The sequence below is a fragment of the Hippocampus zosterae genome, chromosome 16 (assembly GCF_025434085.1).
Source record: "Hippocampus zosterae strain Florida chromosome 16, ASM2543408v3, whole genome shotgun sequence".
NCBI lineage: Eukaryota > Metazoa > Chordata > Actinopteri > Syngnathiformes > Syngnathidae > Hippocampus > Hippocampus zosterae.
Window position 1 is genome coordinate 4,122,329 of NC_067466.1, and position 21,247 is coordinate 4,143,575.

Here is a 21,247-nt window from a genome sequence, read left to right on the forward strand (position 1 = left end):
CACAATGGGTTTTCAAATTTGACAGAGGGGCTGGGCCAGGTGCATTTGGAGGGAGTGTTTGGGCCGGATATACTAAAGGAGGGGTGTCCATTAGGTAGATCCTGATCTACCGGTAGATCTAAGACAGGTCCCAAGTAGATCCGACGAGTGTCGAGAAGAAAAAAAAACAGCCATTTTTGTGTCTTTGTACATCTCAGTAATATATTTTTTGTGTTAATATACACTCCACACTAATAATCTTATCAGTCTCATTTTCACAAAAAAATATTTAAAAAATTAAATAAAACAGGTAAACGTTAAATTTACAGTGGCGCGTGATTACATCACCAGAAGTTGTTAGCGCTCAGCAGTTTGCAATTGCAGCTTGTGATCAGAGCTGTTGCGCTCTATCTTTTATCGTCATGATTCTCATTCAGAATTTGCTTCGTGTACAATTCACCGAGGGCACGAGCAAAGAATTGGAATCTAGGAGGGCCCAGGGAAGCACTTCAAAACGGTACGTGTGAGCTACGATAGTTAACAGGCTGCAAAAGTGCGCCGCATGCCTTCATTTCAGGCTGTTTCTCATCATGGCGTGCGCGTGTGTGTTTGCGGGTGTGCGCGTGCGCGCGGCGGTATGGGTAGATCCCGGGAGGTTAGTTGATTGAAAAGTACATCTTCGATCCAAAAAGTTTGGGCACCCCTGTACTAAAGCATTAAATGTAGTGTGTGCAAACCTCAAGGCACAGTAAGAACACTGCAACCCAACTTATTAACTGTCTTTCAAATGTGAAAAATAGCCCTTATCAGTTAATAAATTTGTCTCAAGGAATATGCAAGATATGGCATTTACATACTATTTCGCAAATAAATTTTGTCTAAACTATCTTGTCTAATCTATTAACAAAATCTATTTTGTAAATAGATTAAAATAACACACGCACTGTGATTTATCAAGATTGTGTCTGTTTTTAATAAGTTTCAATTTAAGGTGCAAAGTTAAAGAAATCAACTTTTATTGAAAAATTTAATCACTTTCAACATTCAAAACATATTATTACACAACAAAATACTCAAGCTCAATAATATCTACTTGTGTTAAACTCTGCAAAATCATGGATGGATTGTCCTGACCGCGCGCTCTACAAACTCGCCACGGACGCCCTTGCCTTCACGCGCAAACAGTACACGTGTATTGTTGCCAAGCACACAGACATAGGCTGTATTAAATATCCTACCTGCAGCTGAAAATTTAAATTAAGAGCGATGTGCGGCGTGTTAATTAAGCTACTGTACCGCTGATGTGCGTAAATACGCATTGCTCTCAATTAAAAGACGCACTTCCAAACTTTCCAAATGCATTTTTTCCTAACACAGCAGAAAAACAAAAACCATTTCAGTGGGAACACTGTTTTTGGTCTCCCTTTATGTCTAGCTGTCAAATTGATGGACCTGACAAATTACATATTTAGATGTACGTATTTTTTGCTCTCCGCTGGGAAACAAATCGCAGAATTTGTCCTACAGGGTCTTTAATGATTTCTCACAACAATTATCAGCAATAATTTGACAGGGTAGAAAGCAGATGAATTTCCATATGCAATGCTTGTGTTAACATTTTTAAATGATGACTTCTACGATCTTCCTTGGAAATCATTATGTCCCATTCATGGTGATTTTGAGATTAGGGCCATAGGCTACACATGTAATTTCTTGGGGGCTACCTGGCTCCATGTTGGTGACCTTGGAATGACTTTGTTTTCTATGCAAGAAAATTCTTGCAAAATCAAGACTCACATGATGTTGCTGCATTCTTGGTTAATCATCGCCTCACACATCAGACTATTCTCTGAGGCTGCAAGGATGAAAACATGACGTTTCTGTGAAAATATTACAAACATGTGCTTGGGGGAATGAAACTTTTCAAAGCAAAAACTAATTTAAAACTAGAAATCTGCCAGTGTGTAGTCCCTGTACCCCCGAAAATGATCACTCAGGAAACTCAGTTTCAAGCCGCAACTCAGAGAGTGTTCAATGATCACGGCATTGAAGCTGTCTTCGAATCAGCTCAAACAAAAGAAAACTTATGATAACTCATGGAACATTTTTGAAATGATATGGCTCCTAGGAAGCTGAAAAGGAACACTATGCTAACAATGTTGATTGACCTTTTACCTTAGAAAATGACATAATATTTTTGGTTCCAGAGTTCAACAACAAAGGAGAACTATCATCTTTTGTTAGATGAATCTATCCATCCATCCATCTTCCATACCGCTTGATCCTCACTAGGGTCGCGGGGGGTGCTGGAGCCTATCCCAGCTGTCTTCGGGCACTAGGCGGGGGACACCCTGGATTAGTTGCCAGCCAATCGCAGGGCACACATAGACGAACAACCATCCACGCTCACACTCACACCTAGGGACAATTTAGAGCGTCCAATCAGCCTACCATGCATGTTTTTGGAATGTGGGAGGAAACCGGAGCACCCGGAGAAATCCCACGCAGGCCCAGGGAGAACATGCAAACTCCACACAGGGAGGCCGGAGCTGGAATCGAACCCGGTACCTCTGCACTGTGAAGCCGACATGCTAACCACTGGACTACCGGGCCGCCCTTAGATGAATCTATGAGCAAAATTGTATCATGTTTTAAGTTTCATTTAATTTGGGCACATCTAACCCCCCAAATGCCTGCGCACAAAGGCGCCTGGCCGGAGGGCTGTTGAAGTCCACAATTAGCACGTCAATGCAGGTGGGCGATCACGGGGGAGAGGGTGAAACTCGGTCACAAAAGGGAAATGAATAAGTTGGGAACAGCGGTTGAACAACAAAAGACGAGTTGAGAACACCCGTCGCGCCCAGGCGACATTGGCCATCCGCAAAGTCTGCAACATGTTAATTCGATGTAGACCAGACAGAGAAGGCGCCGACTTAATGGTGGTTCAATGTTTAAAAACAGGTAACCAATCACTACTGAGGGGCCAGACCGAGGGTGTGCAAATATCGGGGGTGGTGTTTTCCTTGTATGTGATAATAAAACTCTGAATTGGCGGGAAGGAAGCTTGAGAGTGTGATCGCGCAGCAACTAAACCGTCATTCGCTCTAAGAGATCCGCTCCCGCCGATATTGAAGAAAAATTTCCTGTGTGCCTAGTCATTTCTTTAACTTTGCCGAGAAAATCTCTGACATCTTTTTATCCCCCCACTACACACACACACACGATTTAAACAAATCACCCTGTGCCATCGTACAGTGAAACTCCTCTGCACCGAAATCATGTTTGCAGCAAGAAAATTTTCACAACAGGGGGCTTTTCACTTTAGCAAATTTGATCTCAGATGTAAACACACACACACACACAAACATATGTGCACACGCACACATAATCGTAAGTGTACTCTTTATTTTTATTTCAATGGTGCATAAGTATGAGCACACACTTATTTGACACTTCCAAAAAAAGGGTAAGAAATTGCGAAATTTATGATCAGCATTCACTTTCACTTACATCGATTTCTTGGAGAATGTCTTTTATTTTGCTTGCTCCATCTTTCATTTTGATCACTTTTACCCTCTCTTCTAGCATCAGAGCTATTCTCGTCTTAGCTGCTTGACATCCAAAGGTCCGTTTTGTAGCCATTTTAGCAATGCAACATCCATGCTCGTCTGAATCTAACAATAACAAACTTCTCTCTCATTTGCGCTCTAGTTAGCGTAAGGATTTTAACATGATAACAATGCTTTACTTGTAATACGAGGAAACGTTTGTTTATTTGAATATCCGTGGAGCCATAAGCAATTTACTCTGAGCAGCCAATCGGATGCATTCCACTCTATTACCTACAGATCTGGCTTCAGTATCTACACACATAGACAGTGAGTTCCCTCTCGGACAATCGGAGGCCAGGATGATGCTCGGTAAGCCAATGGCAGAGCAGCTATGAGTATGTGGCATTCAGGAAACTCGCAGCTGTGACCGAAATAAACATTGTTCACTATGTAAACCAGTGTGGTGGTTGCTGCTGCCGTTTCCAAACGAAGCAGTAGAGGTCGCTGTTGGATTAGACTTTGTTGTAGTGAATGTCTTCGCGAGGCTGCAGCAGAGAAAATTATTTCATATAACGCAACAGGGGTTTTTTTTCGTCGTATGGGGGGCAGTAGAATGGGAATGATATGAATGCATGAAGATCTTTTCACATTAGGGGGTATTTTCGCCCATGTAGGTTTCGTTCTAGAGGAGTTTCATCTCTGTGGCATGCGTTCTGTCAAAACACCCCAAGGCCAAAGAATTGTTCCAGCACAAATAAATCAAAGTTTGTTTGTTTTGGAGGGACAGCTGCCAACAATTTCAGACTTGAGTCCGTGGTCTGTATCTCTTCACTGGCGCCGATCAGCCGAATCAGAAAACTCTTTCCGCAGCACGGATTCCAACTTCTCCATGTTGTTGCCGATCGCGCGGAGTCGCTTCAAAACCGCATCAATATTGCTGTTGAGCTCAGTCCCCGCTTATGCCTGCAATCATTAATTGAAGAACCCTTATGCTTTAAATAAAGATATAATGCCTCTTAATAATGAAATACTGTATATTAATCACAATGTGCTCACATTTATAATCATTTTTTATCTATTATATAATAATTTATATGGTCTCCCAAACTTGCTACTTGCAACCAATCCTGCAGATTGTGGACGGAAGGAGCAATAGTGTCTCAAATAAAAATGTGAAACATGCATTCTATTTTATCAGTTAGCCTGTTCACAAAATGTGTTCCATTGCCGTAAATTTTCAACCCATTTTGGAAAAGCCTCAACCAAACTCAGGCAATATGGCATCCCCTCATTAATTCAACAAAAACCATGTGCATGATCTGAAATGGAAATGTAGCGTATTAAAACATTGGTTAAAACCATAGGTTGTATAATGTTTCCGAACCAGAAACACCATTCTCCCTGGCAACGCGTGAGATAATCCATGACGCAAAAAAAGAATTTTGGGCAAAATGGGTTCACTGCCAGTGCTGACATAAAACCTATCTTGCAATATAGCTCTGTTGTTTTTCGCCACATTCTTTGTTAACCGATCTGAATTTGTTGCTGCATATTACAAAGAAGTTGTCACGTCCTGTGGGATGCTTCGAGCAGCAGGACCCGGAGATCACCCCCGATTCCGGAATGTTGCCACCGAGGAGGAGCCGATGCAGCTGAGTGGCTAAAGCTCTGGATCGGACTGGAGAAGGCGCCGGTTCAACGATCGGGCTCGGTCTGACAGCGGTCGACAAGGACCTCATGCTGCTCCCAGCCGTCCGGAACCTCAGCCATCCTCGTTCACCGAGTTCTGTGAGTCACGACCCCGCTCAGAGCCTCCTGAGCCTCGGCGAGTCGACACCCGGCCGGGGCACCCCAAGAGACTGGAACTAGAAGGTGAGATCTATGGGGGGTCCCGGTCGCGACGGGTTAGGGCCCTGATAGACTCGGGGGCTGATAATTGTTTTATTGATACCGATCTCGCCTCTGACTTAGGTTGTTTTATCGAGGAGTAGGCCGAGAGGAAGCGGGTTCATGATCTCGATGGGCGCCTCCTGGCGGTTGTAACACAAGGAACAGAACCACTAAAACTCCATGTATCCGGAAACCATGTCGAACATCGACATTTTTATTTAATGCGGTCTCGAGCCGCTCCGGTTATTCTCGGTTTGCCCTGGCTCAAGACTCACAACCCCGTTATTTCCTGGGAGCGTCCGTCAATAGAGAGTTGGAGCCAGCACTGTTACGAGCATTGTTTGCAATCAGCCGTAGGGGAGCGCGAACGTGCCGGTGAGGACTCCCCTGAAACAATCTGCCTTGACTGAGTGCCTAATTGCTATCATGACTTACGAAAGGTATTTAGTAAGGATCGCGCATGCTCGTTGCCCCCGCACCGTCCATACGACTGCGCCATAGACCTGCAAGTGGGCGCTCCTTTGCCGAATTCACGGCTATATCAGGTGTCTCAACCAGAACGAGAGGCATTAACGGAATACATAAATAGCTCGCTCACTGCAGGTCTAATTAGACCGTCGCGCTCACCGTTAGGTGCGGGATTCTTCTTCATGGGGAAGAAGGACAAGTCGCTGCGGCCGTGTGTGGATTATCGTGGGCTAAATGACATCACCGTCAAAAATAAGTATCCGCTGCCATTGTTGGACTCCGCCTTCGCTCCTTTGCAAACAGCCACTATATTCTCAAAGTTAGATTTACGCAGTGCTTACCATTTGGTCCACATCCGGGAAGGAGACGAATGGAAGACTGCTTTTAAGACCCCGCTGGGCCATTTCGAATATTTGGTCATGCCATTCGGGCTGACTAATGCTCCCGCCGTATTCCAAAGCCTGATCAATAACGTATTAAGGGACATCTTCATCGAACGAAAACATCTTCTGTTTCGTCTATCTTGCCGATATTTTAATGTTCTCCCGGTCGTTACAAGAGCATAAGCAACACGTCAGACTGGTTTTACAGCATTTGTTGGAAAATAGGCTCTTCGTCAAGGCAGAGAAATGTGAGTTCCATGTACCCGTCATCTCTTTCCTGGGATTTATTATTGAGCAGGGCAAGCTGAGAGCCAACCCCAACAAGACGAAGGCGGTGACGAATTGGCCAACACCTGCTAACCGGAAGGAGTTGCAGCGCTTCTTGGGGTTTGCAAACTTCTATAGGCGATTCATTCGCGGCTATAGCCAAAAGGCACTCCCCTTGACCCGACTGACGTCCATCAAGATCCCCTTCAGATGGGACTCAGAAGCGGACTCAGCATTCGCCGGTTTAAAAGCGGCGTTCACTAATCCCCTCGTGCTGCAACATCCGAACCCTGACCTCCCTTCATTGTAGAGGTGGACGCATCGGATTCGGGAGTGTCCCAACGTTCCCCGGTCGACCAGAAGCTGCACCCCTGCGCCTTTTTCTCTCATCGACTCAGTGCAGCCGAGTCGAACTACGATGTGGGCAATCGCAAACTGCTGGGTGTGGTCGCCACCTTGCAGGAATGGCGCCACTGGGTCGAGGGGGCTAAGGAGCCATTCACTGTCTATATGGACCATAAAAACCTGGAATATCTCCGCTCCGCCAAGAGACTAAACTCCCGTCAGACCCGGTGGGCCCTAATATTGACCCGATTTAATTTCGTCCTCACATACTCTCAGGGATCCAAGAACACCAAGCCCGACGCCCTTTCCTGTCTCCACAACCCTGCGTGAAGGGACCAGACGCCGGAAGCCATTTTCCCAGCCCAGTGCATCGTGGGGGCATTGAGATGGGAGATTGAGCAGAGGATACAGGAAGCTCTGGATGGAGTCCAAGTCCCGGCTGGTTGTCCCGCGGGGAAGCTGTTTGTGCCCCCACCTCTGCGTTCGGAGGTGTTGCAGTGGGGGCACGGGTCCAAGGTGGCTTGCCATCCTGGGGTGAACTGGACTGTGCATCTCATCACCCAGCGGTTCTGGTGGCCGGAGCTTCGGAAGGATGTGGTGGACTACATCAATGCTTGCTCCCCCTGCGCCTGCGGCAAGACCTCACGTCGGCCCCCGGCGGGATTGCTCCAGCCATTGCCCATCCCTCCTAGACCTTGGTCCCACATCGCCCTGGAGTTCGTCACGGGCCTTCTCCATCCCGTGGGCAGTCCGTCGTCCTCACAATCGTGGACCGATTCTCTAAGGCTGCCTCTGTCCAAGTTGCCGTCTGCATTGGAGACCGCCGACCTCCTCATCAAACACGTTTTCCGTCTCCATGGCATCCCGATGGACATATTCTCTGACCGGGGGGCCCCAGTTCGTGTCCCGCGTATGGAAGCGGTTCTGCCAGTCCCTCGGGGCCACGGCCAGTCAGACCTCGGGATATCACCCCCAGTCCAATGGACAAGCCGAACGTGCCAACCAGGACCTGGGGCAGGCCCTCCGCTGTGTGTGTCTCCACCGTCCCTCCTCCTGGGCCGACCACTTACCTTGGGTGGAGTATGCACACAACACCCTCGTCTCTTCAGCCACTGGTAGGTCCCCCTTCATGTCTGCCTACGGGTACCAACCATCGCTGTTCCCGTCCCAGGAGGGACAAGTGGAGGTCCCTTCGGTGCAGCACCACCTCAAGCGGGCCCACCGCGTGTGGAAGGAGGCCCGAGCTGCTCTGTCCCGCACGGCAACCCGGAACCGGCAGATCGCGGATCGTCGTCGGCGCCCGGCACCTACCTACGTGCTGGGACAGTAGGTGTGGCTGCCGACGAGGGACCTTCGCCTGGCCGGCACATCTGCGAATTTGGGGCCCTGATTCACCGGACCGTTCGTGGTCGAGTACCTCATCAGACCCGTCGCGGTCAAGCTCCGGCTGCCGGCCACCTTGAAGGTTCACCCCGTGTTCCACGTCTCCCTGCTCAAACTGGTGACAACCAGTCCCTTGGCTCCTTCTCACACTCCGCCCCCTCCTCCGCGGGTCGTCGATGGTGACCCGGTGTACACGGTACAGGCCATCCTGGACTCTCGGCGCAGGGGAAAAGGGTTCCAGTATCTGGTCGACTGGGAGGGCTACGGGCCCGAGGATCGGCAATGGGTCCCCCGCTCCTGGATCCTTGATCCGTCCCTTCTGCACAACTTCCACGCAGCTCATCCGTCCAAACCGGGTAGGCCCCCGGGAGGCGTCCGTTGAGGGGGGGGGGGGTACTGTCACGTCCCGTGTTTGCCAGCAGGGGGCAGGCTTCCTGCTTGCCGCCTGCAAACCTGCCACCCATTGGTGATTAATTACACGGGCTTTATTTGGGCGCTCTGGCAGTCGACTCACTGCCGGAGTATTCCACGCCGTGCCATTACTCTCGCCGAGTCTTTCTCTAGCAAATCATTGCCTTAAAGTCTAGTGACTGTTACTGCGACCTTTCTTATCATCTCCGTGACAGAAGTGAACTTAACCTAAAACTTTATCATGTCGCTGATAGTCAGCAAGACCCCCCTCTCAAAGAATACAAATAGAGAAATAAAGAAAACAGAAGCTGCACCCCGTCCTGATATGCTGCCACGTGTGCCGCGCACGTAAATAGCACAATTTGATGCAATAACGAACAGCATACGGGATACTGACTTATCAATACTTCCCGTGCAAGACAACATACCCTAATTCATAAGGCGCATTCACAACAACCACGGCCTTAAAAGTCAAATGAAAAGTAAAATGTATTTTTTTCTTTTTTTTTTTTCTTCAGCCAATTCCTAACAATCACGTTGGCCACCATGTTGACCATCAAAGGTGTGACCCACTTGCTGTGTTCAAAAACAGGTTCAAAAGCAAACCTCAAAATAACTATATCAATCAGTTTTAAGCCAATAAACCGATGAGATGTCGCAATGTAATGGGCACCAATTTCGAGTAAGAGAGAAATGTGATGCATAAATATGGTAGCGTATGTGCTCAAACAGTATGAGTACAAACCGAAAGTTGTATAAAGTATACAGTATACACCATCAATTTACCGTCAAAGCTGCTATCACTTTCCGTGTTCCCTCAAAATGAAACTTCCTTCGATCACGAAGCCAACAAGGAAAGTCGCTGTCTCTTGCTGAGAAGCAGGAATGTCTCGTCATGCACTTACAAATTTACTCTTGGGACAATCACGGGAAATGTGGCCTTTCGCCCTTCAACACCAACAAATAATCTTCCCTGGATCAGTCCCACGTCTCTTTCTTAGCATTCCTCTGCCCCTATTTCAGTTCGGATTGTTGACTGTGCGTGTGTATGTAAGAGTGAATTCCACTCCCAAATCTACCCTTCCCCTGGAGGTCATTGGATGGCCCCCTCAAAACGAGGGTGGAGGGGATGGTGGAAAAGGAGATGTCAAAGTTGGAAGGGATGAATACAATGATGGTGTAACAGGATTTGTGGATGTCATCTCAAGCTCATTTTCTCTCTCCACTTTCTGTTTTACTCCTGTTTGTAAAGCTACCGTACCCAATTCATCATCCTCTCTCTTGTGAAATATAACGTTTCCTTCGCTCTTGTCATGGTTAAATTCCATCTTACTGACACATTCCCTTCTTTCAACTTTCTCTATTTCCTTTTCTTCTTTCACTTTCTGCCTCTTTTCAGCCAAGAACATCCAGAACTCAATGTCTTCGAACCCATCCGTATCCATTTTCGCACATAGTTCTAATATTTTCCTGCAGGTGCATTAATGTTTGTGTGTTCAACTCGCGAGCGAAATAATATTTTTTTTATCCACAAATCTAGATGTTTTATCTTTTAAACGAGGAAATGAATATAACGAGACAACGAAAAGCGCTTGCAAAAATCGGCAAGGGATATGATTAGGCAAATACTATAATTATTCACAAGAGACGTCAAAGAATGTAACAATCATCAATAGTACTAGAGTATTCATTCATTCATTCATCTTCCTAACCGCTTGATCCTCACTAGGGTCGCGGGGAGTGCTGGAGCCTATCCCAGCTGTCTCCGGGCAGTAGGCGGGGGACACCCTGAATCGGTTGCCAGCCAATCGCAGGGCACACAGAGACGAACAACCATTCGCACTCCCACTCACACCTAGGGACAACTTAGAGTGTTCAATCAGCCTGCCATGCATATTTTTGGAATGTGGGAGGAAACCGGAGCACCCGGAGAAAACCCACGCAGGCCCGGGGAGAACATGCAAACTCCACACAGGGAGGCCGGAGCTGGAATCGAACCCGGTACCTCTGCACTGTGAAGCCGACGTGCTAACCACTGGACTACCGGGCCGCCCAGTACTAGAGTAGCACTTTCAAAAATGTATGGGAAACAGCAGTGGCACGGCATGGAATACTCCGGCAAGGAGTCGACAGCCAGAGCGCCTAAATATAGCAGGTGTAATCACAGACAAATAGGCAGCAGGTGTGCAAACAGCAGAAATGAACGCCTGCCACCTGCTGCCCAAAATACGGAACATGACAGTAGACCTCAAATGACAATGAGAAAGACACTGCTGCAAGATTTTTCATTATTAGCATTTTCAGTCAGTAGACCGTCCTCAAGAAAGTGCAGGTCCAGGAATTGAACATATTTCTTGCATGAGCTAGGTCGTAATTAACTTACCCAAACACGACGGATGATTTGTGCCTGATGGGATTTGGTCAGTGAAAATATTTTGAAAGAAAGAGATACTGTCATTCACCCCATTATTTTCCCTTCCCCATAAGGCACAGGTGTCAAAGCCAAGGCCTGGGGGCCAGATCCAGCCCACTGCATCATTTTATGTGGCCCACGAAAGTAAATCAAACATATCTAGTTCCATGATGCTTGCTAAAGTCTGAACCAAAATTTCAAATTGTTATATGTAATCCACAATAACAGTCATTATCCTTGACTTCTGATTTTAAAACTCGGTCGGTCGGTGAAGGCCCTCGTTATCGAGGAATGCGGCCCCCAGGACAGGGCGACGGCTCCTGGTGCTTGTGTCTCCGATGACTGTGGAGGCCCAGTCTTCCCCGAAAACCCCGCCCGCAGGATTGACAGAAGTGGGTTGGGGGGCCGGGCGGTTGCAGGGCCATCTCCTTCCTCCGCGCTCGCCGGTCCTCCTCCGGAGCGACGCGTCGAGTCTCGAAGACCCGGAACCCGCCCCGCACAGCCCCACGCCAGGCCACCCGATCCGCGGCCAGGTCAGCCCACTGTGCCGGGGGAATCCGGCACCGCTGAAGATGACCCTTTAGCTGGTCTTTGAATCGTCTTTTCGGTGCTCCGCGGGGACGGGTGCCCTCCAGCAACTCCGCGTAGAGGAGCTGCTACGGGAGACGATTGTCGCTCATCCGCTGCACGTGGCCGGCCCACCGCAGTTGGGCCAAGGTGATCATGGCCTCGATACTCGTGAGGCCAGCCCGGGTGAGGATCTCATTATTAGTCAATCTCTCCTCCCAGGAAACGTTGAGGAGAGATCGGAGTCGTCCTTGGTGGAACCTCTCGAGCCTCTTGATGCTGCTCCGATAGAGGGTCCAACATTCCGCGCCATAGAGAAGGGTCGGGAGGACGACAGACTTATACACCATGATCTTCGTGTTGGTGGAAATGGCGTGATTCCTGAAGACCCGACGACCAAGGCGTCCAAAGGCTGTGTGGGCTGCCTGGATACGGTGAGTGAGGTCCTCCGTGAGGCCGGCGTCCTGCTGGATAATGCTACCCAGGTAAGGGAACGCCGAGACCTGCTCGATGGGTTCGTCGTCTATGGTGATTTGGGGTGGATGATGGTTCAGATGGAGGGTCTTTGTCTTTTTGGTGTTGACGGAGAGGCCAAAGGTCCTGTACGCCGTGGCGAAGCCGTCCGCGATGAGCTGGAGGCCCCCGGAGGAGTTGGAGACCGCAGCATTGTCATCAGCGTACTGGAGTTCGCTGACGGTCGTGACCATGGTCCCCCGCTTGCTCCTCAAACGGCTGAGGTTGAAGAGTGACCCTTCAGTTTGGTAGCGTAGAGTGATTCAGTGCTCCTGGACAGGGGTGACTGGGTGGATGAGCGCGGCGATGTAGAGGCAGAACAACGTCGGCGCTACCGTGCAGCCCTGCTTGACACCGGTCCGAACCAGGAATGGGGGAGTCATTTCGCCCTGAGTCAGGACGCAACCCTTCATGCCGTCGTGAAACATCCGGATGAGGGATATGAATTTGGGGGGGCAGCCTTGACGTTCCAGCACTTTCCAGAGTGCTGTTCGGGGCACAGAATCAAACGCTTTGGCCAGATCATAAAAGATGGCGTGGAACTCCCTCCGCTGCTCCCGGCACTTCTCCAGGAGCTGCCTGGCGCAGAACACCATGTCCGCGGTTCCCCTGCCTGGACGGAAGCCCGCTTGGGACTCCGGAAGAACCCGCTCAGTGAGACAGGTGAGTCAGTTGGCCAGTATACGACAGATGAGTTTTCCAGCAGTTGACAGCAGGGAAATTCCACGATAGTTTCCACAGTCGAGTTTGTCGCCCTTCTTGAATATCGTGACGATGACGGAGTCCTTCAGTTCGCATTGAAGGATGAAGGTGTGGAGGCGGGTGAGGAGAGGTGCACCCCCAGCTTGTAAAAGTTCTACGGGGATGTCGTCAACTCCAGCAGCTTTGTTCTTCTTTATCCTCCTCAGGGCTCCGGATATCTCCCGGAGAGTCGGCAGCTCCGTCATCCAGTGTTGCACAGGGAGCTGGGGGACAGGATCGAGGAAGCCGTCTGCTGCGCATGTCGGACGGTTCAGGAGCTCCATGAAATGCTCCTTCCATCGCTGGTGAGTATCCTCCTTTTCCTGCAGGATTGTGCCATCCTTTGCCTTCACAGCCATTGGAGGACTGTGATCCGGACCGATGATGTTCCTCGGTGCTTCGAAGAAGGATCTGGTATCGTGACAGTCAGCAAAACTCTGCATTTGGTGGGAAAAGTTGACCCCCCATTGATTTTGGATCCTCCGGATCTCTCTCTGTGCTTCACTCTTGGCCGCCCGGTAGACTTCTTCAAGTCTCTTGGAGGAAACACAGTTCTGCCATGCAATGCGAGCCTCTCTCTTTCTTGAAATCAGTGGCTCAATTTCTTCCAGGTTTTCGCCAAACCAATCGGGATTTCTCCTCTTCTGGATACCGAGAACCTCTTCCGCGGATTTGGTGAGCGCAGTTTTCAAGTGCTCCCAGTCTGAGTGGACAGTGGCAGGAAGGGTCCGAGGTTGAGTGTCCAGTTTGTCCGCGAGGGACGTCTGGTACTGTTCGAGGACTTTGGGATTCCTCAGCAGCCCAACATTGAAACGTATCCTCTTGGGGATCTTCTTCCTTCTTTTCGCAGGCGCGATCTTTAGCCTAAGTCTTGAGGCTACCAGCCTGTGATCGGACCGGTCGCAGATGCGGGTAAGGACGTAATCGATCAGGTGCCAGTGGCCGGATCTTGGATGTTGCCAGGTGGTCTTGTGCTTGTTGGCCATCCGAAACAGTGTGTTGGTTATTATCATTTCCGTCTCTGCGCAGAGACCAAGGAGTAGTTCTCCATTTTCATTGCAGTTGCCAATGCCTTCCTTCCCCAGAATCCCTCCCCAAAGCTGATGGTCCCGGCCCACCCGCGCGTTGAAATCCCCCAGAACCAAGAGCTTATCCCGGGGGTTGACGCGGAGGATCAGGCCACGTAGTGTGGCATAGAAGGACTCCTTCGCCTCCTCCGAGGCGTCCAGGGTAGGTGCATAGGCGCTGATGATCACAAGGGATTGGGATTGACATAGAGGTAGAGTGATGGACATGAGTCTCTCAGAAGTTCTTACGGGGATGATGTTGTGATCCCTAACCAGATGTGACTTAATGCACAACCCTACACCGTGAATTCTTCTCTCCTCCACAGCTCGTCCGCTCCAGAAGAAGGTGTACCCATGCCGAGGCTCCTCGATCTGCCCGGCACCAGGGAGACGGGTCTCGGAGAGGGCAACAATGTCCAGGCCGAGCTTCTGAATCTCAAGGGCGATGAGGGCAGTCCTGCGCTCCAGTCTATTTGCTCTTGCGTTGTCCATGAGGGTTCGTACATTCCAAGCGCCGATTTCCAGGAAAGCAGTCCGGTTATTGTATTTGTAATTGTTTCGCCCGCATGAAGGATGAATCTGCTGGAGGCGGGTCTCCAGCCGATCGGTGGCGGTGATGGGCGTGTTTAGGCCGCCTTTTATTGGCCCTTCCTCGGATTGAGGGGAGCAGCGCTACGACTAAAGAGTCCTGCTCCGCCACCGTGGTCGCTGCCTCTCCCCTGCACCATCACCAGTTCGCAAGGGGAGCGACCATCGTGCCACGGCCGCCGACGTGTGGTTGTGGAACTAGGGACGTGGGCCCTCATCTGAGCCTGTCACCGACACCCCGCGCCATCGCCGCCGGACTTCTTGAGGTGAAGGGGATCGGGAGAAGGGGGACACGGGTTGAGGGGGCAGGAGGGGGAGGGGGGAGAAATCGCCATTCTGGGGGCTATGTAGCGTGAGGGAGGGGGACGGGTCGCAACCCCGCCCCCGCACTTCGACCCCGTGGCCAGGGTCCAAGGCAGCGCGGTGGCCGACAGTGGTGGTCCAGGGGGTCTGCAGCACCCGAGGTTGGACCGAGGGTACGCCGGGCCCTGTGTTTTATTTTGAAGGGTGGGCATTCCTTCATAACCCAAGGCGGTCCGCAGCCTTGCTAGGCGCTTAACGCCAGGACTGCGGTGGATTTGTATACCGCCGGACGCGGTCCCGCGGGATTTTGCTGACCCGAAGGTCATTACCACTTCACACCAACTCTCCAGTGATGGAAAGTCCCGTCAATTCGGCGTGGAGGCTCCCTTACGGACTTCACTGCGATCCACTAGGAATTGGCGACGGTTTGATCCGCACCTTTGAGCCTAGGGATCGCAGATCTTTTGCGAAGTGATTTTAAAACTAGGTATCCATTAATTTGTTGTGCGCTGTGTATGGAATGTGTGGAGGTGATAAAACATTTATATGATTTACCAAAATTCCTAACGGCCCTCCAAGGGAAACCGTAACTACAATATGGCCTGCGACATAAATGAGTTTGACACCCCTGCCATAAGGCAAGCAAGTCTCAGACATGAATGTATCGTTTTTATGCTGAGAAATGTATAGATTTATTGTCAGGCTCTGCGCTGCTTTGTTTTTGTTTTTGTTTCAGCACTAGCAGGAGTGTTGGGCGTGACCCTTCAGCGGTGCACCTGTGTCTCATCATGCAATCAAGCTTCTTTGAAGTTAAGAACGCCGACTTCTGCCTCTCATTGTCATATTATCAACCTTGATCGCTGTTCTTGCCCAAGTGGCATTTTCTAGACATCGTGCTCTCGCTCATGGTTGCTTTTGCCATGATAGGTTTTGTTTTTTTTTGTAAATATTTTCTTAGTCAAACAATCTTTGACTACTTTTATGTTTGTGCGTTAGGAATCATGTCATTTCTGTGAGTTTTCGGTTTTCAAATTTTCCTTGCCATTTGCAAGCGCTTTTTCTTTTACCTTACTTTTTGTTGTCAGCAATTTCTGTTCACACTTTGTCTGTGTCTTGCTTTTCTATGAATAAATAAATATCATTTTTTATCATCATTTATCTGAGTCTGCATTTTGGGGATCCACTTAACTACCGGGTCTTTGTTCAGACCCTGTCATTTAAAACCCTTCATGTTTAATTGATTGCATCACACTATTTCAAAAATGGATGAGCCATAAACTATTCCTTCATATGTTGAATCAAGTTTTACCTTATCCGTGAGCCAAAATGCATTATGATTGACTAAAATATTTTATTTCATGCAAGGTTAAGCAAATATTAGGCTCAAAATGACCATGCATTGACTTGTAATAGGGAGAATGATGAGAGTCTGTCGTTTAGCACAGCTACTCAATTATATATTGAATAGAACAAAATGAGTACATGTGAATAATGCAAATAATGCTTTTAGTTCACAAATTCATTGCCAATACAAAGCAACAAGAAAACTCAAGTCATGACACTGCACTTTTGTTATTAACAGCACAGTGCTGTTATGTAACTTCAATATCCAATATTCTTGTGGGAAATAAAGCATGTGACATAAAATGTGAAATAAAGCAATTGTGACATCAAATTCTCCTTCATTTTATTATGTGGTGAAAAGAACAGTTGGTAAACAACAGTTGTTTCCAGAAATAATTCCTACCCACATAAACATCAAGTACAACAGCACACAACTAATCACACACTGATTCATCATCTGTGTTCATACATAAAACAAAATGCATCGCAGTACAGATGTTTTGATGTTTTCGGTAAACCTGGCCTAGCTTTTTAATAATGCCTGCTTGTCATTTCTCAGTTTTCGCTTCTAAAAGTTTATTGTTATAGGTACATTTGCTCCGGAGGAAACTGCTTCGTAAGCGTGTTTCTTTGTCGGCGCCACTTTTGGGGGTCCTTACCCAAACCGATGCATTATTGACAGTGACTTCATGCACACCTTTCCCCTATTAATGTTCGCATGCTGTCCTCAGGCACGTCCACCTTTTCTCGATATAAGCAGCGTGTCGGCAGGAAATGCTCCCAGTCAGTGAAGTTCATCAAAGTCACACACCAACATTTACAGATGTTGGAACTTGGTGCACATACAAGGCTCTTCTCTGTGAAAAAAAAAGACTCTTATTCAAATAAATAAAGTACATAAATACAATAAAAATGTTTAAAAAAGTAAAATACATAAGTACAATACTACAATGTGCTTGTATGTCAAGCCAAACAAAGATTTTTGTGACTGTCTTGGTAGTTCAATTATCGGCAGAGGTCATAAACCTATGATTTCCAGGTTAGCTATTCATTGTGTTTTGTTTAACCGCAAGCTGCAATGCAAAGCTGCTTGCTTTGAGCCCTAAGTTGCAGATATGATGTGCACAATGGTCAGAATGAATTCTGGGCTATTTCCCTTTTAAAAGCTGTTGCAGTATAGCAAGATTCCTCTGTCGCAGAGTGTGAACAGCTCTCCTGAGGTACGTATGTAAATAATATTTACATACGATTTCCGAATATTGCATGGCAACTACTCGTAACAGAATACGGAGAAATGGGACCTCTTCACTCTTACTCTAGCTCTCTCCACAAGCCTTCTCTCATGTCTTTTTAGACAGCAAAGACATACTTTGAAGGAATATTTTTTTTTCATACACATCTCTGCTTCTTTTCCTTCTCCGTTTGGTGTGTCAAAGTTTGCTTCGGGGTTGTCACCTGTGGAAGAAAGTAAAATATTTAAAGTGAGTGCTAATCAGTCAACAGATCCTCAGCGATATAATAGCGTTGAAATAATCGTTTTGGCCTTACTTTACACCTAAAAAGAAATCAAAAATGGCTCACGAGAGACAGGACAATGTGATTTTCTAGGAATGTTTTCAAAGTGATTATTTGAAAACATGGCATATATATATATATATAATATGACCTGGGTATGACGTTAAACTGCATCCAACTGTTCCTCCAGGTTGGGGGGTTGGGCGTGAGGTTAACAACCTCACCCTGTAAAAACCTGCTGCCTTGTAGGTTGGGTCTCTTTAGACAAAGGCTAGGAGAAGGCAACTCTGAATCCAAATCCCCCTGCTGCCTCGCAGGGTCTGCCTCTTAGGCATTGGCTACGGTGGTACACCCTACCAGTGTACCCGGAGTGGAGCCAAAACAGGCAGGGTCAGACACGCAGTCAGTGACCCTGGTAACTCCTGCAGCAGACCCGGTCCCAAGTGTATTGGTTCATCCTCTCCCTTGGGCTCCGATCGGTGACGCCGAGAGGGGGACACTACAGCCTGGGCAACTCAGTGTCTCCATATCCCCCGCCCAAGCCTTCGACGCGCACTGGAGAGTGGTCTCCACCGAAGTCGCAAGACTTCGTAAAGCAACCACGGGAAGAGGCAGTTACCGGTTCATTAGAGCTCCGGCCAATTGGCGTGGAGCCGGAGCGCCAGGGGCCTCGTCCGACGGTGGGAGGAGTCATCGCACTCCATTGGCTAGCTACCGCCCGCCCCAAACTGGGCAGCCCCCGGTCAATAGGGTGCTAGCCCGTCACACTCGCCTGCTCTACTGGGTGCGTAGAGAGCAGGGGAAACCCGGAAAGCGAGTGCCTCCATGCACCAGACAAAACACGCAAGAAAAAGAAGTCCCCAGCACTTCGCATAGCAAGCTGGAACGTCAGAACTATGTGCACCGGAATGTCCCCCGACCCGACTCAGATCACTGACCTAAGAAAGACCGCCATCATTGGGAAGGAACTGGCCCGCTTGAACATCGATGTGGCCTGCCTCCAGGAGACACGCCTGCCAGACAGCGGATCCCTCAGGGAAGAAAACTACACCTTCTTCTGGCAGGGTCGGCCGCAGAAGGAACAGCGCCAGCATGGCGTGGGCTTCGCAGTGAGGAACTCCCTGCTCCACACAGTGGAAACACCGACCGGCGGCACGTCCCGTCTCCTCTCCCTGCGCATGAAGACCACAGCAGGGTATGCCAACATCATCTCAGCCTACGCCCCCACCCTGACGTCCTCCCCAGAAGCCAAGGATGAGTTCTACGAAACTCTCGAAAATGAGGTGAAACGTATCCCCAAGACCGAACTCCTCCTGATTCTCGGCGACTTCAACGCACGTGTGGGGGCCGATTGGCAGGCTTGGCCCTCTTGCCTCGGCCCACATGGAGTTGGCCGACTGAACGAGAATGGCCAACTCCTCCTCGAGCTGTGCTGCCACCACAGCCTCTGTATCACCAACACCTTCTTCGCAGGCAATGACCGCCACAAGGTGTTCTGGAGGCACCCTAGATCCCACCATTGGCACCAGCTGGACCTAGCAATTACAAGAAGATCCAGCCTGAACGCCATCCTCCACACGAGGAGCTACCACAGCGCAGACTGCGACACCGACCACGCCCTAATCGCTAGTAAGGTGAGGCTGCAGCCTCGCAGAATCCACCACGCCAAGACCAAGTGCAAGCCGCGCATAAACACCTGTGGCACTGCCGACCCGGAAAAGGTGAACTGCTTCTCCACTACATTCAGAGATAAGCTGAAAGAGAAATATGACAACACCACAGAAGACCCCGTCCGTCTCTGGGACCAGCTCAGAAACGCCATCTACGACTCCGCAATGCTCGCCTTTGGGAAGAGAGTGCGGAAAAACGCAGACTGGTTCGAGGCGCACTGGCTAGAAATGGAGCCTGCAACAGGAGCCAAGAGAAAGGCAATGCTTGAGCACAAGAACAACCCCTGCCCCAACACCCGAGACACCCTCCGTGCTGCCAGGAGTAAAGCCCAGCGGTCAGCCCGCCGTTGTGCTAACAAATACTGGCAGGACCTCTGCATGGAGATCCAGTCAGCTGCTGACCAGGGCAGGACCAGGAGCATGTATGAGGGGATCAAAACGGCAACGGGTCCATCATGCAACAAAACCGCGCCTCTCAAGTCCAAGACCGGTCACACGATCCAAGACCAAAGCAGGCAAATGGACAGGTGAGTCGAGCACTACCTAGAGCTATATGCAACTCAAAACACCGTCGCAGGAGCAGCCATTGACTCCCTGCCTGACCTTCCCCTCATGGAGGAACTGGACAGCACACCCTCGCCTGACGAGCTTGCGAAAGCAATCGACGCTCTTAACAATGGCAAAGCACCAGGCCAGGATGGCATCCCCCCTGAGGTACTGCGGCATGGGAAACACACGCTCCTGCAACCGCTGCACCAGCTTCTGAGCCTCTGCTGGGAAAAGGGCCACATCCTCCAAGACATGAGGGATGCCTCCATTGTCACCCTCTACAAGAACAAGGGGGACCGCAGCGACTGTAACAACTATCGGGGCATCTCTCTGCTCAGCACCGTTGGGAAGGTGTTCGCCCGCGTCGCCCTGAAACGGCTTCAGCGCCTTGCCTCACGAGTCTACCCCGAATCGCAGTGTGGCTTCAGGGCTAAAAGATCCACAGTGGACATGATATTCTCCCTCCGCCAGCTTCAAGAGAAGTGCCGCGAGCAGCAAAGACCTCTGTTCATTGCCTTCGTTGACCTGACCAAAGCGTTCGACCTGGTCAGCCGGAGCGGGCTATTTCAAATACTGGAGAAGATAGGCTGTCCACCAAAACTGCTCACCGTTATCTGCTCCTTCCATCAAGACATGCAAAGCACAGTCCGCTTCAACGGCGCTACCTCCCAGCCATTCCCAGTCAGCAGTGGAGTGAAGCAGGGGTGCGTCCTTGCACCAACCCTATTTGGAATTTTCTTTTCCATCCTCCTCCAGTATGCCTTCTCCGACTGCGAAGAGGGGGTATACCTCCGCACACGGCAAGATGGTAGCCTCTTTAACATGGCAAGACTGCGCGCCAAGTCTAAAACCTACAACATCCTGGTAAGAGAACTACTGTTTGCAGACGATGCTGCCCTCACTTCCCATAGTGAGGCAGGACTCCAGCACTTGGTGAACAGACTCTCGCGTGCGTGCAGGAACTTCGGGCTCATGATCAGCCTAAAGAAGACAAATATACTAGCCCAGGGAACCACCGTCGCCCCCTCTATCACCATCGAGGACACGCCGCTGCGAAATGTCGACTCCTTCACCCATCTAGGCTCAACCGTCACATGTGCAACAACACTCGACGCCGAGATCAGCTCGAGGATCGCCAAGGCTGCCGGTGTGATGGCGAAGCTGTCGAAACGCGTCTGGGAAAACAGCCTTCTGAGTGCAAAAACCAAGGTTATGGTGTACGAGGCCTGCATCCTCTCCACCTTACTCTACGGCAGTGAGTCATGGACCACCTACGCTAGGCAGGAACGGCGACTTAACA

The 21,247-nt window shown here is 49.5% G+C and overlaps 1 protein-coding gene across 1 annotated transcript in view; it reads left to right on the forward strand.

The window, feature by feature from the left end:
- Positions 1–11,901, forward strand: part of LOC127587820 (uncharacterized) — a 270,103-nt gene extending 258,202 nt beyond the window's left edge. The window contains exon 2 of the mRNA XM_052046290.1: positions 11,891–11,901. The gene's annotated coding sequence lies outside the window, so the exon portion shown is untranslated. The remainder of the gene's footprint in view (positions 1–11,890) is intronic.
- The last annotated feature ends 9,346 nt before the right edge of the window (positions 11,902–21,247 follow it).